The 23,136-nt window shown below is 40.5% G+C and overlaps 1 pseudogene; it reads left to right on the top strand.

Moving 5' to 3' along the window:
• The first annotated feature begins 4,467 nt into the window (after nt 1–4,467).
• LOC143118558 (uncharacterized) lies at nt 4,468–19,895 on the top strand (annotated as a pseudogene).
• Nucleotides 19,896–23,136: the final 3,241 nt, after the last annotated feature.

The following is a 23,136-nucleotide window of genomic DNA, read 5'->3' as shown; positions in this document are numbered from 1 at the left end:
TAGAATTGTAATGGAGCAATGTCATCCATAATGTTTGCCATTTTTTAAAGTGATCAAATAAGTCTTCTACAGAGTCTGACAGTTGACTTGACTTTAGTGAAAGTGCTTGCTCAAAGAGAGCACTTGTCTGATCATTTATGATTCTCCTTTTTACAATCATAGCTGTGTTTTGAGTGTGTGGGGACCTAAACACATCAAAGAACACGCAGAAATGATCAGATAAGGCCAGGTCTTTAACAGCTGTAGAGACATCGAGACCCTTTGTGATAACAAGGTCGAGGGTATGGCCGAGAGAGTGTGTTGGCCCCTGTACATGCTGTGTTAGGGAGAAAGTATCGATTAGTGCAATGAATTCCTTGGCGTAATTGTTTTCAGGGTTATCCACATGCAAGTTTAGATCCCCTGATATAATAAGACAGTCAAACTCTATGCAAACGACTGATAGCAGTTCACCTAGCTCTTCAAGAAAAACTTTTTTGCTGAATGTTTTGGAGGCCTGTAAATTGTCAGTAATAAAATCTGAGGAGAAGACTTAATGCGTGCACACAGATATTCAAATGAAGTAAAGTCACCGAATGACGACTGCACTGAAAAGACGTCTTAAAAATTGTGGCTATCCCCCCTAGGATAGCCCTTTTTTATTTGCTCTGGTAGCACGCAAAAAACTGAAATTTGGGGGAGCTGATTCAATGAGAGTAGCAGCACTGTTTGCTTGATCTAACCATGTCTCAGTTAAAAGTAAAAAATCAAGGTTGTGTGTGCAAATTAGATCATTAATTAAGAATGATTTGTTTGAAAGAGATCTGATATTTAGGAATGCTCGTTTTGCTGTAAGGGTTGGGGAAAAATGGTCCATGGGGGAAATCTGAGGTTGAATTGGTACGGTTAGGAGATTGGACTGGTTTACCCTATAAGCTCGATGCATTTGTGTTCTATTTCTTGTCAATACAGGAATAGAGAATGTCATGGGCTTACTGGGTCCCGGCATGTTCTCAAAACTACTGTCAGTACCATTGATATTGCAGGGACCCTGAGAATATCATACAATACAGTCATCATCATCATCATCATCAAATAATTGTCCACTGCAGCTGCTATATGCCAGCTGACCAACAAGGTGGGATGTTGATGGGTATACAGTTGAAGGTCTTGGTTTTTTCAACAAGGTGGGATGTTGATGGGTATACAGTTGAAGGTCTTGGTTTACCAACAAGGTGGGATGTTGATGGGTATACAGTTGAAGGTCTTGGTTTACCAACAAGGTGGGATGTTGATGGGTATACAGTTGAAGGTCTTGGTTTACCAACAAGGTGGGATGTTGATGGGTATACAGCAGGGATGGAAATTAAATATTTTTTCTACCTGCCACTGTGGCTGGTGGATTCCAAAATCTACCAGCCACTCAACTTTTTTACCAGCCACTAGAGAAACGGCATGAAAATGTGATATCATGATTATAGTAGGCTACCCAAAATGATCACGGTAATCGGCATTATTGCAATATGAGTAAAATGTGCTGAGTTTTGCCCTAAACCTGTCCTCCAAGCACAGTAGCAACAAAACTAAAGGTCAACAGAACCACATTCATATGCTATAGCTATGCTATAGTATAGTGTCTTGTCATAAAAGTGGTGTGGCTCCTTTAAGACTCCGTTTGTGTGAGTTCTGGAGCATCCTATAATCCAACTCTCCAACTTGATCTAACTATAGTGTACATCATCTGATTTAAATATTTACAGGTATCAAGGCTATATTTAACATTTAGCATTTATTTTCTATTTGGCCCGTAATGAAATCATGCACTGAACAATTTAAGCACAGCTCAGCTTTAAGAAACGTAATATGCATGCTTAGCATTTTGTGAAACTAGGCTACATTGGAAAAACTCTGGTTGTACAGTTATCTAGGCGATATTGTTAAAAAAAAAATTGTATTTGGCCTTATCATATATGACAAAAGCCCAACGTTGGAGACCGTGTAGACATTTGCTTCAATTTCAAAACCGGATTACTCGGGAACGGCTATAACTTGAATAAGGGAATGCTTTACACCTTTGCGTTCGGTAAGTTCTGCTGTTTATTCTGATACGGTTTGTAATTTCTTTGAATGAAAAGTTTGTGAGATATTCAATCACGACGAATGGGTGTGGAGATGTCCGTCTGTCTGCCTCATAGGTCTAAATAGCAGCATGTCGCGGGCCGGATTAAAATACCTAGGTCTACGGGCCAATTCAAAAGAGAACTATTTACGTGAGAATATTAGCCTGTGAAGATATAACGCAGATGCACAGATCTCACTAGATTTATGTCTATGCAGTCATCCTGAAATAATCTAGCAGTGGCACATGAAAGCATAGTGACAGTTTCTTAATGGTAGTGAAGTGAAAGTGAAGCGTTGCACCATAGGCTATGCTGCGGTGGCGGCTCACTACGAGTAGAACTTCAAATCAGCGCGATTTACCCTTATAGGCTGGTAACGTTAGGCTACATGATCCCTACAGACACTTTCTTATTTTTAACCGTCAATAAGTATGAAAATTAGACCGGATCTGACTATTTGTGGTACGCTAGCTCTACCCGCCACAGTGGCTGGTAAGTTGACCAAATTCACCCGCCAGCGCACAAAACTACCCGCATTTGGCGGGGGGCGGGTGGTTAATTTCCATCCCTGGTATACAGTTGAAGGTCTTGGTCTACCAACAAGGTGGAATGTTGATGGGTATACAGTTGAAGGTCTTGGGCTACTAACAAGTTGCAGGGCTACTGGCAGCAGTCCTTCCATTCTTGCAGGGAAAATCATGTGCTGGGGTGGGGATGGTGATGGGTATACAGGGGATCCTGGGGAGTTTGAGCGGGTGGGGGAGTGTTGGGATGAGGATGGATATACAGGGGGGTTTGGGTGGCCTGGGGAATTTGATCGGGTGGGGACGTGATTGGGTGTAGGTGGTGATGGGAAATCAAGGAAGATGGGGTTGAATATTGGTTCAGAGTCTCCATCTGCCTGCTGAGGCCCTGGGGAGTTTGTTGCAGACGCTCCGCTTTCAGCATGTATTCCAGTAGTGTATTCCAAGTTGTTGTGTCTTTGTGGTGACAAGGAGTCGACGGAGATGGGTACTGGTGTTACATGACCCTTCCTTTCTGATAGCCCCTCAGCAGCTTTGATAGGTGCTATCTCCTCATGCTCATCGCATCCATTTGTTTGCTGAGATTCCAGGGAGTTTGACGCCAGTGATTGACTTTGAGTCTTTTTAGCAGCACCCATCTTATCTTGTCCAGTGGACATGGCTGGGCATTGTTGAGCTGGTTGTTTATGTTTCTCCAAGGTCTGCATTTCAGTGGAGGCTAGCGGGTGGTTACCAGAGGGCCCCACAGCAGGGGGGGTGGGCATATCTCTGTTTCAGCCTGTGTAGAGTGTTTTGGTTTAGCTGAGATGTTGATGTCATCCGCTTGTTCCGTCTGTATGGCCACTGAGCGCTTATCAGAGGCTCGGCTCAAGGTTGGCAGAAAAAATGTTGGGTGCAGGAGAGAGAGGTGATAGTATTCGGTTAAGATCTTGGCCCCAGTCCAACTCAGCTCTGTACTATTTGGTCTGAAGTATTCCCTGCGATTCCAAAAAAGGTTAAAATTGTCAATAAAATTCATTCCAACTGAAAAGCATGCTTTTGCGAGCCAGGTGTTTAAACTGAATAGTCTGGAAAATACAAAGCTTCCCTCTGCTGGGAGTGGGCCACTGATGAAAATGTGTATTCCAAGCTCATATAGGGCCGAGAAAAAGCCTAAAAAATCTAGACACACCCTAGCGGCAGCCAGGGTAGTCTCGCAACTCTCCGTTGGCTTGCAAGCTGGAAAAACCAAACATCTGTCAGGCCAATCACATTGTGTATCGAGTTGGTGGACGGGCTTAAGGCTAATGACGACAGAGTGGCAACGGTTGTGAATTCCCTGCTACTTGAAAACAAAGAAGATGGATGCTGCTGCTGGCGAACAGCGATCTTTGAATCGCGACTCAAGTTAAAAATTGGCAAAAGTTTGATCAACTAGCCAACTAGCTCTGCTGTTGGGAAAACGCATGGGACTAATGAGTTGAAGCGCTATCCTATTGCATGCAGAGCGAATTTGAAAGACAACCATTTATCCCACTCCTCGGAGTGAGCACTGGCAATGGTGAGTTCCCAGACCCTACATCTGTGGAGTTTAGTTATATGTTTATAGTTATGTTTACCATTTCTGCTGTAAGTGCATGTTGTATGTGATGTCTGTATGCTACTGAGACCCTTGAATTTCCCCTTGGGGATCAATAAAGTATCTATCTATCTATCTATCGTCCTGTCGTTAGACCAATCAAAGTTTGCCATTCTTTTTGGAAATCATGGACTCATCTGGGCTAAAGAAGAGAGGGCCTATCCAAGTATTCAACCAGAGAAAGGGTGCTTTCACCACTTTATGGGAGTATATGGCGACTGCCAAGATGGCGACTGCGGTGATCCACCCCCCATCCAGCCAACGCCGTGAGCTACTCGAGGGATGCTCCACACCGGTGACCTCACCACCCACACAGAGCGCCGAGATATCCAGCGTAAGGTCGGAATGTTGCTCCATCCAGGCTCTTCTGGACGAGATCGCCCACCGCCAGTCTCTCCTCCTCTCCCGGCTGGACTCTCTCCAACCGAGTGCTACATCAAACATGGAGGATAAAGCTCCAGCTCCCCTCTCCTGTCCGGTGTCTCCGCTTGGCCCAAAAACCAGCTGGGAAACAGTGACGAGTGGGGAACCTCGGAAACGCTCTTCCCCTTCGAGTTCCGAAGCAGAGGACGGCGCCATCACGCTGTACAACTCCTTTGCCCCACTTCAGGTACTCATGGACGCCGAGCTTGGTGAATCTGGCGCGGACAAACCTACATCTCCTCCAGTCTCTTGTTGCACTTCATCGCTCCCCAGTCCAACTTCAGTGATGGCAAAGCGCTCCAACTGCAGCCCAACGGAACGACCATCTAAGCCTGCTCCCCCACGGGCAGTGGCTCAGCCCGTCAACCTGGCTATGCCGCACCTGCCGTCGGTGCATCGGACAAGAAAACGTCCTACTTCTCCCTCTCCCAACCTACATGTAAAACGGCGTCGCTGCTTTCCCCCCCCAGATGCTCCTGATGCTGGCCATATACCGGCTAGCTCTTCAGCCGGCAACCAAGCTATCTCTCCGGCCTCCTCCACAACATCTTCCTCGACATCTGATGACGTCATCCACCTGAGCCCTACTTCTCTGTTACCTGTGCCAATGACCCCACCCACCGACAAGGCACTGCTGCCCCCTAACGTTCGTCATGCCCAGCATTCCTCTCCTCACCAGTTTCCCCCAAAGCACACTGTTTACAAATATGATCACACCTCAGTCCCACAGATCCTCCTATTAGGGGATTCTATAATTAGAGAAGTAAAACTCCCTGCTGCAATCACATACTGTGTTGATAATGGCAGGGTTAATGATCTTTTCCCTCTTTTACCAAAGATCCTACAGCTTTTCCCCTCCATATCCAAGATAATTATCCACATCGGGTCAAACAATGTCATGGACATGAAATCTGCTCAGCTCCACAGTGAAATCGAAGAACTTTGTATCAAACTGGAATCTCTTGGCAAATCCTGTATTCTGTCTGGCCCCATACCCTCCCCTGCACGTGGCTCTGAATGTTTCAGCCGGCTCTACAGCCTTCATCAATGGCTTAAAAATGTCAGTGTAGCCGCCTGTTACGCCCCTCTGCACACTCACTGGCCCTGCAGTGACAGTGCAGCAGCCTTTGGGTGGTGCATGGGCAAAATCAGCTTAATTGTGTACACCTGAAGGTGTGGATAAGAAGCTCCTGCGTTGACCTTCAGGGGTGGGCATATTATTCACCACACCGGGAGCGCGCAGTGCTCTTGGGTGTGTGGGTCTTTTATACAGAACCCCTAGATTTTAGAATGTGTATTTTTTTGTTGAAATAAATACTATATTTTTGATAAACTCTGATGTCCGTCTCCATACTATGTTGCGGCTAATGAGCTGGCCGTAACACCGCCGGTTATAACTTCATTGGAAAACTTCTGGACCCGCTCTGACTTATATGACAAAGACCAGTTTCATCCTAATAAGGAAGGAGTCAAACAGCTCACTTTCAACTTCCTAAATTTCATAGCCTTTGCCCCCCTCTGACTCCCTACACTGTCCATCCCTTCAGTACCCTCTCTACTATAGAGTGTCCCAGTGACTTCCGTTTTACTTCCGCTACAAGGGACCTGTCTTTCAAAAAAATATGAACGGGAGTTAATGGAGAGATAACGATTATTTTTTGGTCCCATTTGAATTGTGTCACGAATTTCACATATGATGTGTGTGAATTTAAAAGATCATTTTTCACGTCAAGAAAGTACTGTTGTTCGATAGACTTCAAAAGTTATGTTGGTTTTGTACGAATCCGCTCAGTGGACTACATCTCTCGTCTCGAACGATGTACGTCACCAACGTAATGAAACGATAAGATTAGAAGCTAGCTGATAGCTGTTATGCTAGTTAACGTTGCATCTTGCTGCCTGCTATGTCACTTAACAGTATCTAATGTACAGTCTATGGACGAATACAACTTACCTGATGTGTTTAATCCTCTGACTCATGGTATTTTCATCGGCAAGGAAAGCCCAATTAAGACCTGTTGCTGGTATGCTTGTACAATCTAGTGTGGCTGTGAATGAGCTAACGTCACTAGCGCGACTGATGGGTTTGTAGTCGTTGGAATTACGATCTTTCACAATGTTGTAATTGAATAGTTACGAAACAAACTGCAAATTTTCTTTAAAATTGACAAACGTCATATGGGTAATTCAAGGCACAAGTCAACCGGGACCAGAAAATAATTTCTTTTTCGCCATAGACTGGCGTTCAAAATTTTTTGAAAGATAGGTCCCATGGAGGCAAGTGGAAGTGGCGTCACTGGGACACTCTATACATGAGGGTTTGGTCGATCTACACTCCAACCCTCCTCCTCTCCCTCGCTTCATCCCTGTGATAATCAGACCTAGAGTACTTGAAACACGGCCCATCTCATAGTCTAACCCTGCCAACCTGTTGCCGGTGTCAATACAAAACTCCCTCTCTCCTCCCAGCAATCCTTCACCAACAACTAAAATGGCTCTCCTCAATGCTAGATCTCTATCTAATAAGTCATTTTTAATCAATGATATTATTACTGACCATAAGATTGATTTTCTTATGTTAACTGAAACCTGGTTGGACAATGCAAGAAGTGAAATCACGCTCATTGAAGCTACACCCCCAAACTTTGTTTTTAGTTATGCAGCCAGACCATATGGAAGAGGTGGAGGAATAGCCACCATCTCCAGGTCATCCTATCAATGCAAACAACTCACTCTCTGTCATTTTTCCTCCTTCGAGTACCTAGCCAGGATCATTACAGGCCCACCACAGATCCTGCTCATAACCATCTATAGACAGGGAAGTATCAAGCTTTTTAAAAGTGTGGGGGTTGTGGGATAGGAAAATGAAACAATCTTGCCAAATTATAAATAACTCGTAAGTATTTTCTGAGAGGGGTGCAGACTATATTGGTGTCCGGCAGTTTCTACCCCGAAAAAAAATGAAATTCTGATTGCTAAACACACCATTTTAATGCAGTTTGGGAGGGACAGAAGAAACAGCGCCCCTCATATGTGTGGCTCATGTGACATGTAGGCCTACATGATCTACCTATCACTTCACTGTTTGACACTACCCTACATGGAGACATATCTCATGTTATAAATCAAGAAATCATTTCAGAAATTATGTTTTGTGCATATGGGTTAGCAGGCTACAATAAATTGCCCTAACAGACAGCAGCCTAATTTCGAGGTATCACTAATAACTAAATAAATATAATAATAAAGAATACAGAACTGTAAGCTCAAATTCAAAAACGTTTGAAGTCTACCCAAACATATGCAAAGGGAATATAAATAAATTGTGTTGCATATAGCCAGCTTAATTAATGTCAATTTAAAGATTATGATTAGCAGTTTCTTTTTCCATTAATAGTTACAGGAAGCCACGTTGTTGTTTAAGCTATTGTCGCTTCTAGCCCACGTTACCTAGTTTCACTTGCTGCAGGGACACACACATTGCATGAGCGCTCATAAGCATTCTATTTGAGTTCTACATGCTGGAAATCTTAGTTCTCAGATGTAGAACTCAAATGTGTATTGTGGCCTCCGTTTGTAAGATCAAAATAAGATGTTCTAAATGGAACGCGATCGTATTTAAGATCTCCAGCACCGGCCATAACTTAATTTCGTGGCTACGTGGACTAGTAGGTTAATTGTTGTGGAGGCCCAAGCTGCAGATCATAGACAGAGAAGGCAAAATGCTCTGAGAACAGTATAGTAGCCAAAGGTCTTTCTGCACAAACAAGTGCCTTGGTGCGCGCACCCCCGCTTTCACTTTGACTCTCTGCATTTATACATTGTGACAAAAACTGTCAGTCAGACAGTGAATTTTGGTTTACTAAATTAGCATAATGCGGTAACAATTATCATTTCAATTCTACCTGAAATCTGCTCACTGCAGACTTTATAATGCAGACCCAAGCAGCAGCACCTTGAAAGATGCACACTTTAAATTTGATCAGAGCGGCTCTGGTTCTTCACTGGCTAACTTGATGTGATTGGCTGGATGACCATTCAATCAAATCAACAGACCTATTTGTGTCTCTTTGTGTGTGCGTTATGGTAGATACGGTTCCAACTCTTTACGGGAGCGTTTATTTCCATATTTTACTTTCATTTTAATCTGACAAAAAGTGTGGGGGATAGAATCATGTTCCAGCAAAAGTGTGTACGTTATAACACCCACATCCCCCACGCTTGCTACGCGCCTGTCTATAGATCCCCAAAGCTATCTGCCAGTAGCTTCCTTGATGAATTCACTGAACTCTTATCATCCATCTGCACTGACTATGACGGCCTCATTTTAACTGGGGACTTCAATTTACATATTGACATCCCAACAAACCACTACACCAGAGATTTCACTGCCATACTGGATACTTTCTCCCTTACCCAGCACATTGATCAACCAACACACACCCATGGTCATACCCTAGACCTAGTTATAACAAAAGGTCTTACAATCACCACAACTGTGTTAGATCTGGGGCTCTCTGACCACTTCTTTGTCTTTTTCGACGTATCTCTCCCACTCCCTGCCCCCAAAATACCAATGTCAACAAAGAGGCGCGTGATAAATGCAAACACCATCACTCTTTTTGAGAGAGAGAGGGAGAGAGAGACAGAGAGAGGGAGGGAGGGAGAGCAAGAGAGAGAGGGAGAGGGAGGGAGGGAGAGCAAAAAAAAGCCATTACAACCATCTGTCCAGAAATGCCAAAGGAGCCACCTGTCAGCGGAAACAGCACTGGACGTCTTCACTGCCAAGATGACCAATATTATGGATAGCATCGCCCCAATGAAGACAAAAAAAGTCACTAAGAAAAAGAGTTCTCCCTGGCTCTCCTTCCCCTCTGTCAAAATACTTAAACAAGACTGCACAGACAACTCTCTGACTACACTACCTACAAGGAAAAGCTCTGTGCTTACAACAAGGAGATCCGCAATTCCAGACAGTCCTACTTCTCAAACATCATCAATAACAACATCAATAACACTCGGGTGCTTTTTTCCATAGTGGAGAAATTAACCATTTCCCCCACCCAACTTCCATCACACTTTCTCTCCACTAACGCCTTTAATAAATTTGCCTCCTTTTTCAAGACAAAAATTGAGGACATTAGAGCTAGTATCCCCCCACCCACAACCTCCCGCTCTGACCCACTGCCGCCATCTGGTGGTAACACTGCCATCTTCTCTGAATTCTCCCAAGTGACTCTTGAAACTCTATCAGAGACAGTAAGCAGGCTAAACTCAACCACCTGCAGCCTTGACACCCTTCCGACTAACTTCCTGAAGTCTGTTTTCCCCTTCATCTCCTTAGAGCTGCTGGCCATTACAAACCTGTCTCTGCAATCGGGAGTAGTCCCTAGCTCTCTAAAAAAGGCACTTGTCAGGCCAATCCTCAAGAAGAGAAGCCTGGATCCCACTCTTCTTAATAATTACAGGCTTATTTCAAACCTACCTTTGGTAACACTCCATAATAAGGTGCCATAATAAATAGAAAACTAGTAATTACCTAACCCTTTGTTAATATTTGTTAATTGTTACTAAAATATCTATTTGGCACAAGTTAATAGTTTGTTCATCATTAATTCAATATTAGTTGTTTGCATAAAATCTGTATGTTAATATTTTAACAAATCTATTAACTAATATTGTATTAATATTTGTTAATAGTTGACTAAATGTCTTTTTGGCACTAATTAACAGTTATTTCTTACATCATTTAAATGTTAACTGTTTATTTACAAACTATATACTAATATAAAAGTTAATGACATATTATTATTTATCTAGCTTTTCTGATTAGCTTTGTGGAGAATTTATGGAATTTATGGTTTATGGCTTTATGGTCTTGTGGGGTGTATAAGGCACACCTCTTCTTCCACTTCATCCTTATTGGATACCTTTGTGGTTGGCTGTCCTGTAATTGGTGACCCTGTCTAGTGTTTGAAAGTAGTGTACTCTTTGCCTTTGGAAGTAGGCTACTATTTGGTTGCTGCTTGAATTTGGTGAAATTCAGGGGAGGGGTGTAACGGAGTTGGAAATATAGTTTAGTGTTTGTATGTGATTTTCGCCGTAATTAAGCAGCTTTTTACAGTGCATGAAAATGCACTATACTGTTCTTCCAAAGTTTCTTATTACAGTGCATGAAAATGCACTGTACTGTTCTTCCTAGGCAACTTCTTCTTATTATTACAGTGCATGAAAATGCACTGTACTGTTCTTCCTAGGCAACTTCTTCTTCTTATTACAGTGCATGAAAATGCACTGTACTGTTCTTCCTAGGCAACTTCTTCTTCTTCTTCTTCTTATTACAGTGCATGAAAATGCACTGTACTGTTCTTCCTAGGCTTCTTCTTCTTCTTATTATTATTATTCCGCTTACCACTTTTTCTAGACGCAATTTCTCTTGAACAGTTTAACTTAGAAACTTCATTCAAACTTTGTAACGTAGGTCTTCAAACAGATCGGGTTGCTATCTCTTTTCAACTTTGAAACTTTTATACTTTTTAAACTATTAAAGAAAAACTTTTTAAAAATCCCCATAGACTTAACATTGCCGATTATGACATCATAATACGGCCATTAAGCAATTAGAATCCTATGGCAGGTGTTCAGGCCACCTGGATCTCAACTGCCAGTCTCAGGCTTTAAGCATACAAACTGGCCCTATTAACCCTTAGAACCCTAAGCTGTTTTTAGGGCATTTTCACTACCTTTATTCATAAGGATTTATTCTGGTCATTGTAAGTGCCACACACATATATTATATATTGTTTTTTTCAGGAGAGTTTAGGCTATTCAGATCTGCCATTTCATGTATTAATACTAGCATTGATTTTATTTTGATTTTTAAAGAATTAAAATATAAAAAGTGTATTATAAAAATTCTTATATTTCGACATGTATCTCACCACAGCAAGCTCACAGCTCTACATGCATTTCATGTGTGTGTAGGGCAGACTGTCCTGAATCGGGCAATATAATTGCCATGTTGGAGGGATACTCTGGGGCTGAGCAATTTACAGAAATATTTGCTGTGTGATTTACGGAAATAAATGCCATTTTTTATTTAGTGATGAAAAATGACCTTTCTGCGCTCCATATCTGTGACACGAACTGATCTGACCTGACTTGACCCGAGGTTGCGTGTTAGCCTGCGTGCCTGTGTGTATGCAGTCATAATAATTCTCAACTCTTTACTGCATTGCCATGAACAAAGTAAAGGCAAAAAAGGTGTTTATTTGTTGAAATTGGGATGCAATGTGAGCCTTGAATTGGATGCCATGCAGGAATTTGCTAGGATCTCAAAACCGGAATATGAACATGCTTTGCCATAGAGAAACACATGATAGCATTGGATTATAAACATGCTTTGCCACAAGAACAGACAAAAACGTGGGGTAAGTCCAGCTATATGAAGTTATTATTTTGCTGTCACTTCGTCTGTTTTATAACCCAGAAGGATGTACTTGGTATCAAATGATAGCTCTGAGTCTCCTCTTTCATCTGACATGCGTGGCATATCTATGCGATCACGGGTCCGCGAGTAATTCAAACGAGAGTAATGAGTGTGCAGCTTGGTTTGTGTACATGACGTTATTATTTTGCAGTCACTTCGTCTGGTTTTATAAGCCAGAAGGATCGATAAACATGGTACCAATGGATAGCCCTGTGCCCCCTCTTTCATCTGATATGCTTGCCATATCGATGCGATCACGGGTTCGCGAGTAATTCAAACTAGAGTAATGTGTGTGCAGGTGAATGCAGAGAAGTATAGACTGTAAATATGATGCAATTTGATTTAATTTCATGATTTTTTAAAATTTTCATACTTGATCGTACAGACAAGTGTGTAGTCTCGTTGGAAAGCCCCACTTCTGCTCTGTCGTGCAATAAAGGTTTCATCTCGCTGCGATGAACCGTTCCGGAGCAATGTAACAGAGAAGAAAGGGTGTGTTTTTTGACGCACTTTGCGTCAATCGGGTTCTAAGGGTTAAGACTATACATCCTGTTCAACTGCTTCCTCTGCCAAAAACTGTTTCAAAATAAAAGTCCTCACTACAATATTTCACTGTTAAACAATTTAACCCTTTAAACTACTGAACTTTTTAACTGTTTAGGCATTGTAACTGTTACTTGTCATCAACTATGACTCCTACCCACTGTAGCTAGTTAGCATGGTTAGCATAGTTAGCATGCTAGTTAGCATTTTTAGTACAATTACTAAAAATGATTAGCTAAGTTAGCTAAGTCACATGGTTAGCATAGTTAGCATGCTAACATGTTAGCATGCTAGTTAGCATTTTTAGCAAAACTGCTAAAAATGATTAGTTAAGTTAGCTAAGTAACATGGTTAGTATAGTTAGCATGCTAACATGTTAGCATGCTAGTTAATATTTTTAGCAAAACTGCTAAAAATGATTAGCTAGGTTAGCTAAGTAACATAGTTAATATAGTTAGCATGTTAGTTAGCATAGTTAACATAACTACTAAAAATGATTAGCTAAGTTAGCTAAGTAACATGGTTAACATAGTTAGCATGCTAACATTGTTAGCATAGTTAGCATGTTTAGCAAAACTGCTAGAAAATGTTAGTTAAGTTAGTTAAGTAGCATGGTTAGCTAAGTAACATGGTTAACAGAATTAAAAATCTTAGCATAACTGCTAGCAAACATTAGAGCCGTTCCAACTTTCAGTTATCGTCAAATATCTACCTATACACAGCCATTAAACTATTTGAATATCAACATTCATTCAACTTCAAGTCTGTCAACAACTTTTAAACTATTTACCTTCAACTTTTAAACGGTCTACTTTTAAACTATCATTAAACTATCTATTAAACTAGCTGTCTATCAACAACTTTTAAACTATCTACTGTCTATCAACAACTTTTAAACTATCTACATTCAGCTTTTAAACAGTCTACTTTTAACCTATCAACTTTTATTAAGCTATGCAACCACCATGTCTATCCTAGCATCACCGTAGTAACCATCTCTGTATTATCTGTTTTAACTATACATGATATTTTACATCACAACTTTAGCATTTTCATGCACTGGTAATTCCTTGGAATTGCATTTCTAGTTCTTCTTCTTCTTCTAACGCGTTTAATGCAGCTTCAACCGTTTAACATAGAAACTTCATTCAAACTTTGTTACGTAGGTCTTACTTTGTAACTTTTATACTTTTTAAACTATTAATTAAAAACTATCAAAATTTCCCCATTGACTTAACATTAGATTATGACATCACAATACGGCCGTTAAGCAATTAGAATCCTATGGCAGGTGTTCGGGCCACCTGCATCAACTGCCATTCTCAGGCTTTAAGCATACAAACTGGCCCTATTAAGACTACACATCCTGTTCAACTGTTTCCTCTGCCAAAAACTGTTTCAAAATAAAAGTCCTCACTACAATATTTCACTGTTAAACAATTTAACCCTTTAAACTACTGAACTTTTTAACTGTTTAGCCATTGTAACTGTTACTCGTCATCAACTATGACTCCTACCCACTGTAGCTAGCAGTTATGCTAAGATTTTTAATTCTGTTAACCATGCTACTTAGCTAATGTTTTATAGCAGTGCTAGCATGCTAACCATTTGACTTAGCTAACTTAACTAAAATTTTCTAGCAGTTTTACCATGTTAGCATGCTAGTTAGCATTTTTAGCAAAATTACTAAAAATGATTAGCTAAGTTAGCTAAGTCACATGGTTAGCATAGTTAGCATGCTAACATGCTAGTTAGCATTTTTAGCAAAACTGCTAAAAATGATTAGCTAAGTTAGCTAAGTCACATGGTTAGCATAGTTAGCATGCTAACACGTTAGCATGCTAGTTAGCCATTTTAGCAAAACTGCTAAAAATTATTAGCTAAGTTAGCTAAGTCACGTGGTTAGCATAGTTAGCATGCTAGCGTGTTAACATGCTAGTTAGCATTTTTAGCAAAACTGCAAAAAATGATTAGCTAAGTTAGCTAAGTAACGTGGTTAGCATAGTTAGCATGCTAGCGTGTTAACATGCTAGTTAACATTTTTAGCAAAACTACTAAAAATGATTAGCAAAGTTAGCTAAGTAACATGGTTAACATGTTAGCATGCTAGTTAGCATAGTCAGCATAACTACTAAAAATGATTAGCTAGGTTAGCTAAGTAACATGGCTAGCATAGTTAGCATGTTAACATGCTAGTTAGCATTGTTAGCATAACTTTTAAAAATGATTAGCTAGGTTAGCTAAGTCACATGGTTAGCATAGTTAGCATTTTAACATTGTTAGCCTGCTAGTTAGCATAGTAATTTGGTTAGCATTATTATCTTTGTTAACATAGTTAACATAACTGCTAGCAAACATTGGAGCCATTCCAACTGTTAGTTATCGTCAACTAGCTGCCTAAATAATTTAACCATTTCAATTATCAACCTATTTAACTGTTCATTCATTCCAACTATATTAAACCTTATCTACCAAGCAAATAATTTAACCATATGAACGCATCATATTTTTGCATTTTCATGCACTGTATTTCCTTCAGGAAATGCTTTTCTAGTTCTTATTCTTCCGCTAACGCATTTAATGCAGCTTCAACCGTTTAACGTAGAAACTTCATTCAAACTGTGTTACGTAGGTCTTACTTAGGACATGGGGGCTTTGTATTTTTCATCTTTGTAACTTTTATACTTTTTAAACTATTAATTAAAAACTATTCAAAATTTCCCCATAGACTTAACATGGGCTGATGACATCATAATAGAGCACTTAAGCAATTAGAATCCTAGGCCAGGTGTTCCGGCCACCTGCATCAACTGTCAGTTTCTCAGGCTTTAAGCATACAGTCTCATTCTCTTAATAAGACTACACATCTTGTTCAACTGTTTCCTCTGTCCACAACATAATTTAACCATTTAAACTATCCACCTATTTAACTGTTCAGTCATTCCAACAATATTAAACCTCATTTACCTAGCAAATCATTTAACCATTTAAACCATCCACCTATTTAACTGTTCAGTCATTCCAACTATATTAAACCTCATCTACAGTACCTAGCTCAGTCATTCCAACTATATTAAACCTCATCTACCTAGCAAATAATTTAACCTTTTAAACCATCCATCTATTTAACTTTTCAGTCATTCCAACTATATTAAACTTCATCTACCTAGTTCAGTCATTCCAACTATATTAAACATCATCTACCTAGCAAATAATTTAACCTTTTAAACTATCCACTAACTGTTCAGTCATTCCAACTATATTAAATCTCATCTACCTAGTTCAGTCATTCCAACTATATTAAACATCATCTACCTAGTTCAGTCAATCCAACTACATTAAACCTCATCTACCTAGAAAATAATTAAACCTTTTAAACTATCCACCTATTTTACTGTTCAGTCATTCCAACTATATTAAACCTCATCTACCTAGTTCAGTCATTCCAACTATATTAAACCTCATCATGTTGGTTGCCAATTAGTACATCATCTGTTTTAACAATATATTTCACACCATATGTTTTGCATTTTCATGCACTGGTAATTCCCTGGAATTGCGTTTTCTAGTTTGAGATTGGTGTTTTGGAGCCCCCTTTGGAGGAACGGTATACTGCAGCTCTGCTGCGTTTTGTCCTTGCATTGTTGCATAGCTGATCAGAAGCGGTATGCTTTGCATTAGGTAGGTTGACTGTATAAAGCACTCTCCACTTTGTTCTAATTTTGTAACTGTAAAATGTTGTTTACGTTAAAAACTTCGATATACCACCTGTATTATATTACTTTACATGTATTGTTAGGATTTGGTAGCAATTCTAGCAACTTAGAGAACGTTTATTAATGTTTTCATTATGACTACGAGTTCATACACACAAGTCTAACGTGACTAGCTGTAAACTCCGCTAGCAACTTTCCATGCATTCAGTGTAGTTTAGCTTAGTGCTCATGGAAAGTGCAATTCAGTCTAGCAGGAAATTAATGTACATTTAGTTTAGCATTATGTTTATGCATTACCTCCGTATGGTCTACGTCTGTGAGTGTTTAGTGAGTCACAGAATATTAATAAATTCTGTGCACCTGAACATTCCATGTCGCATGTCTCCCTTGCTAGTAGGGCTGACAGTGATGGTAGGCTATAGGAATCATGCATGTAATATAGCCCATTCAACTACTTCTTTTTATTTTGCTTGTGCAGATGCTGTTTTATGTATGCCAGTGTCTGAAGGCATGTCAAGGTAGCTCCGTGTTTTTTTCATGAATTTCCCCTTCGGGATCAATAAAGTATCTATCTGTCTATCTATTGTAAGGGTCCTATGGGGAGTGGTTCATATTGGGATAGGCAGAAGCACAGTTTAATATCAATTAGTTAAATAATAATAAGTCATTAACTTTTCTATTAACATATAGTTTGTAAATAAACATTTAACATTTAAATGATGTAAGAAATAACTGTTAATTAGTGCCAAAAATACATTTAGTTAACTATTAACACATATTAATACAATATTAGTTAATAGATTTGCTAAAACATTAACATACAGATTTTATGCAAACAACAAATATTTAATTGATGATGAAAAAACTATTAACTTGTGCCAAATAGATATGTTAGTAACAATTAACAAATATTAACAAAGGGTTAGGTAATTACTAGTTTGCTATTTATTATGGCACCTTATTATTAGTACTTCCTGCGGAAACTCAGGCGAGCAAGTGCTCCACCAGCCATCATGACCACGTTCTACCGAGGCACCATTGAGAGCATCCTCTCCAGCTGTATCGCTGTGTGGGGCGGAAGCTGCACTGAATACAACAGGAAAGCCCTGCAGCGCATAGTGAACACAGCTGGAAGGATTATTGGTGCTTCACTCCCCTCCCTGAAGGACATTTACACCACCCACCTCACCCGCAAGGCGACCAAAATTGTGAGTGATGCAAGTCACCCCGCTCACAATCTGTTTGATCTACTGCCCTCTGGGAAGAGGTACAGAAGCCTGCGCTCCCGCACCACCAGACTCACCAACAGCTTCATACACCAAGCTGTTAGGATGCTGAACTCTCTCCCCCCTCTCCCCCCTCCACCCTCAGCTACATAACATCCTGGACATTGGACCTACAATGGCCGCCTTGCACTACTTGCACTACTCCACTTGCACACTTGTACACTTTGCAACTTGTTGTTGTCGTCCTGGAAACACAACACTTCTGCTGCTCTTACATAACTTGCACCACTATGCCACTTTCTTACTTAGGTCAAACAGAACTACCTCAGCCTTTTATTGGCCTGACTTTGCACTACTTTTTTATTGACTGTCTATGCACAATTTCAACCATTTTTTGCTGCTCTTATTTCTTCATTGTATGTGCCCTCTTATTTACTTATTTTTTTTTGTTATTTACTTATTTTTTGTTTACTTGAATGTTATGTTTGTCTGTGTACTTAAATTGGTAAAATATGTCTTGTCTTCACCGTGGGATAGTGAGAAACGTAATTTCGATCTCTTTGTATGTCTGGAGCATGTGAAGAAATTGACAATAAAGCTGACTTTGACTTTGATTATGGAGTGTTACCCATGTAAAGTAATATAATACAGGTGGTATATCAAAGTTTTCAACTTAAACAACATTTTACAGTTACAAAATTTAAACAAAGTGGGGAGTGCTTTATACAGTCAACCTACCCAATGCATAGCATACCGTTTCCGATCGGCTATGGCAACAATACAAGGACAAAACGCAGCAGAGCTGCAGTATACCGTTTCTCCAAAGGGGGCTCCAAAATACCAATCTCAATAAAGCTGCTTAATTACGGCGAAAATCACATACAAACACTAAACTACATTTCTAACTCCCCTGAATTTTCACCAAATTCAAGCAGCAACCAAATAGTACTTCCAAAGGCAAAGAGTACACTACTTTCAAACACTAGACAGAGGGTCACCAATTACAGGACAGCCAACCACAAAGGTATCCAATAAGGATGAAGTGGAAGAAGAGGTGTGCAAACTCTCACACAACCAACCACTGGCAGTAGGGTGCCTTATACAGCCCACAAGACCATAAAGCCATAAACCATAAATTCCATAAATTCTCCACAAATCTAATCGGAAAAGCTAGATAAATAATAATATGTCATTAACTTTTATATTAGTATATAGTTTGTAAATAAACATTTAACATTTAAATGATGTAAGAAATAACTGTTAGTGCCAAATTGTGATGTAAGAAATAACTGTTAGTGCCAACTGTGGTTCTATTGGACCTTAGTGCAGCATTTGACACGGTAGACCATTCCATCCTACTCCACAGACTTGAGCACTGGGTCGGTCTCTCAGGTACAGTTCTTGGGTGGCTAAAGTCATATCTAGAAGGAAGACAATTCTATGTCTCCATAGGCAACTGGTCATTACCTCCCACCCCCCTCCACTGTGGTGTCCCACAAGGATCTATTTTAGGCCCTCTTTTATTCAATCTGTACATGCTCCCACTGGGTCAGGTGATTTGTCAGCATCGGATCTCCTACCACAGTTATGCTGACGATACACAGCTTTATTTTTCCCTTTCCCCCAATGACCTCAGCCCACTGGACACACTGACCTGCTGTGTGGACGATATCAAAAACTGGATGAGCACTAATTTTCTGCAGCTGAACAATGAGAAAACGGAAATAATAGTTTTTGGTAAAAAGAATCTTAGAGAACGCATCTCATTCAAAATGACCTGCAGTGGCTATCTGGTCAAAACAGAGGTAAAAAACCTGGGTGTGCATTTGGAAAGTGAGCTCTCTTTTAACTTCCACATCAAAGCCATCACAAAATCCTCCTACTACCACCTAAAAACATCTCGAAGCTCAAGAACTTCATGTCGCATGATGACCTCGAAAAACTTATCCATGCCTTTGTTTCCAGTAGGTTGGACTATTGTAATGGTCTCCAGCTCCAGCTGATCCAAAATGCGGCAGCCAGAATCCTGATGAGGGCTAAAAGGACAGACCACATTACACCACTCCTCAAACACCTCCACTGGCTACCAGTTCAGTACAGAATTGATTTTAAGATTCTATTATTGGTTTTTAAGTCTCTAAATGGAACTGGCCCCTGCTACCTGAAAGACCTATTGCAGCACTACACCCCTACCAGGTCTCTCAGATCCCAAGAAAGGCTCCTCCTGGTCCTACCTAACCTGACCCTCGCCAGATGAATTTCGCTCCGCCTAGCTCCACTCATCCATCTGGAACCGATCCATTGGAATGGTGTTTGCACTTGCATATGATTGAATAAGCCAATTGTCCATCATCTATTGACCTGCTACTTCAACCACTCACATCGAAGCCAACCCGTGACGCTGATAACAGTCTCACGGTCGCTTCTCCACTACGTCACATCTATGAAACTCCCGCCCTGCTACCTGATTGGCTGAACCATAAAGTCGGTTGCAGAAATCACTCTCAATGGAAGAGGTCCCAGATGGATGTGAGTGAAGCTAGGCGGAGCTAAGCGGAACGAAATTCATCTGGCGAGGGTCAGGTTAGGTCCTACCCACTACCAGAACTAAACATGGAGAAGCTGCTTTTAGCTCATATGCCGCTAAAGCTTGGAACTGCTTACCTGAGAACACAAAAACTGCTCCAACAACAAGCTGTTTTAAAAGTAGGCTAAAGACGCACCTCTTCTCCCTCGCCTATGCTTAGGTCTTTCCATCCCAACATTCCTTAGAGCTCTCCCCTCCCTCATCTATGAAAACACTTTTCTGGTTTTAGGGATTTTATGTTTTTTTTTGTCTCGCCTTAGCTTTTATTGAAATATTCATTTAAAACTCTATTTTCGTACTATTTTTTTAATGTAAATTTTTAGAGTATAAATGCACTTTCCCATTTTTATTTTTTTATTTTTGCGTGTGAAGCACTTTGAATTGCCCTGGTACGAAATGTGCTATATAAATAAATCTGCCTTGCCTTGCCTTGCCTATCTATCTATCTATCTATCTATCTATCTATCTATCTATCTATCTATCTATCTATCTATCTATCTATCTATCTATCTATCTATCTATCTATCTATCTATCTATCTACCTATCCATCTATCTATCTATCTATCCATCTTGTTCTTGATGTGGGTCAGGCTCCTCAGGCTAGTTTAACATGGGTTATTCAAAAGTTGAATGAACGAGTAGGCTACTTATGTCCTTTCAATTTCTTACAGGTTGGGTCGTTGTAGCCCATAACACGCTAGCATTGTGCTAATGAATGACGTCATTGACACGTTTGAAATACTTTTTAGAACAATTAAGTGACTTTAAAAAATATAATACAGTATAGTCTATAGTATAAATATAATACTCCACCAAGTGTATTTTCTTTGCCTCCCCTTTCGAATGCAATATTCAAATTACTAGAAAACTAAAATTATATCCTGAAAAAATTGGATGTTGAGGGGTACAGCTCCATAGACCTCTCCAGAATAAGTCCCGCCTCCGTAACTTCCGTATCCATCCAACTTCCTGGCGTCGATTGTCTATGGGAAATAACATGGCGTTTCGAAATATCATACCGGTAAAACATCTGTAGGTAGCGAAGTAGAAAAAGCTGGTGGGCAGATTGGCCCACACACTTCTGCCATCTAGTTTCCACTGGGTTTTTTGATTGTCGGTGCCGTTTAAGTTTGACAGGTACGATCTTTCAAAACGCCACGTTATTTCCCATAGACATTTGACGACCGAAGGTTGGATGGATACGGAAGTTAGGAGGCGGGACTATAGACCTCTATTCGTTCTGCACGCCCTCACGTGGCACCAGAGAAGGAACTGCAACCAGTTCAGAAACCGGAAGTTTTCAGAGAGTGGAAGTTCTCCCCTTATTAGACAATAGGCGTGTTCGACTTGAGGCAGATCTGTGCAGATCTGACTTGATGTGATGCATGCTGGGTTGAACACAATGCATACTGGGATGGACGCAATGCTTAGTGGTTAGAAATTCTGTCCGACTTCTGTCAGCCGGGGAGGGACTTACCACCGTGACACCATGTCACATGACCTTAAAATATCACGGGAGTCTTAGCCTGCAGACAGATCTTGCAGTTGCCTTCCACGAGCTGCACGAGCTAAAACACGCCCTCATGACGTCAGTTCAAAGACGTGATGGGGCCATTTGGGAGGAATGTCCTCATGACGATTTTGACGGGAGTCTCATGGTGCTTCCTTATGTTGGAATATTCGAAAATAAACAGAAATCGAAGGGATACCTTCTTATATGTGATTTCTGCAACAATGGTAGGCTAGCTTACTGAAAACGTTTGGATATTCTGTTATTTTCTGCTGTTGGCTAAATAGATAGACACACATATAGTGAAAACACTTGATATTGAATTTATGTGCTACAAAGCAGGCCTGTTAACTGTATGACAACAGTGGTTTATTTAAACTACATCATAAGAATTTATTTGGTCAGTCATCATGCTCATTTTAATGAGTAAGAATAAAAGTTCTGCTGTATTTATTGCATTCAAAATTCCGCGAGATCTCCCGCGATGTCTCCCGCCAGGTCAGGCAGACTGTAGCCTGTCTGTCCGGGATGAGCTGCCCTCTGTTGTAGCTCCTCCCGGCTAGCCTCTGAAGATCACGTTTATGTAGAAAGCCAGACCAAGTCAGATCTGCCTCAAGTCGAACACGCCTATTCTCTGGCCATAACTACACCTGCATCAGTAACAGCTGCCTGGGATCTAGTGTGGCTCATTTCATCATACCAGGTAAGAAAGGAAGGAGCCTAGATCTTTTTGACATCAGTAATTTTTAAATGTGGTTGTAATAGTTTGTTGTCATGACCGTGTCTTCTTAATAAAGGCTCAGGAGGTGATTTACAGTGTCTGTTTATTTCGCACACGTGGTAAAAACCGCACTGACTTCTTCAGTCACTTTAAACACACTACTCTACATGTCCTTCCACACGTCACATTAAGATTGAGTGTATCAGTGTGCCTCACTATATACTACATCCCCCTTTCTTAACATGGAGGTTAAACTTCAACACTTGTATTGCTTAACACATCTATAATGAAAGCATGTGCTGTACTTATAAACTCAAGACACAGATTGAATAACATCTACATTGTGCGAACTTCTGTATAAGGCATGTCAAATAAAAAACTTTTCTGCTAAAGAAACACATTATAAGAGAGTTCAAACATTTCTCTTTCAGATGTTACCAAACAAACATCATTTCACCATTTGTTGTTTCATACACTCTTCACACATTATCTTTTTTTTTGTACAATTTTCACTTTTTGCAAGTGGTCCATCACTCAAACTATCAGCGTTAACCCATCTGAAAGTCTTTGAACCTCTCAGGCGGTCTGACGACTCTCCCACTCCTGGTGTGAGTTGAATTCACCGTGGATGAAGGCTGAGAGTCCATACGCTCTGCTGTGCTCGTGCCTGACGAGTCTG

The sequence above is a fragment of the Alosa pseudoharengus genome, unplaced genomic scaffold, assembly GCF_046254945.1.
Source record: "Alosa pseudoharengus isolate Yale_2024_CS ecotype anadromous, Long Island Sound unplaced genomic scaffold, YU_APseudo_1.1 YU_APseudo_1.1_scf_12, whole genome shotgun sequence".
NCBI lineage: Eukaryota > Metazoa > Chordata > Actinopteri > Clupeiformes > Clupeidae > Alosa > Alosa pseudoharengus.
The sequence above is the reverse complement of the archived record's forward strand: the minus strand, read 5'-3'. Positions and strand labels throughout refer to the sequence as shown.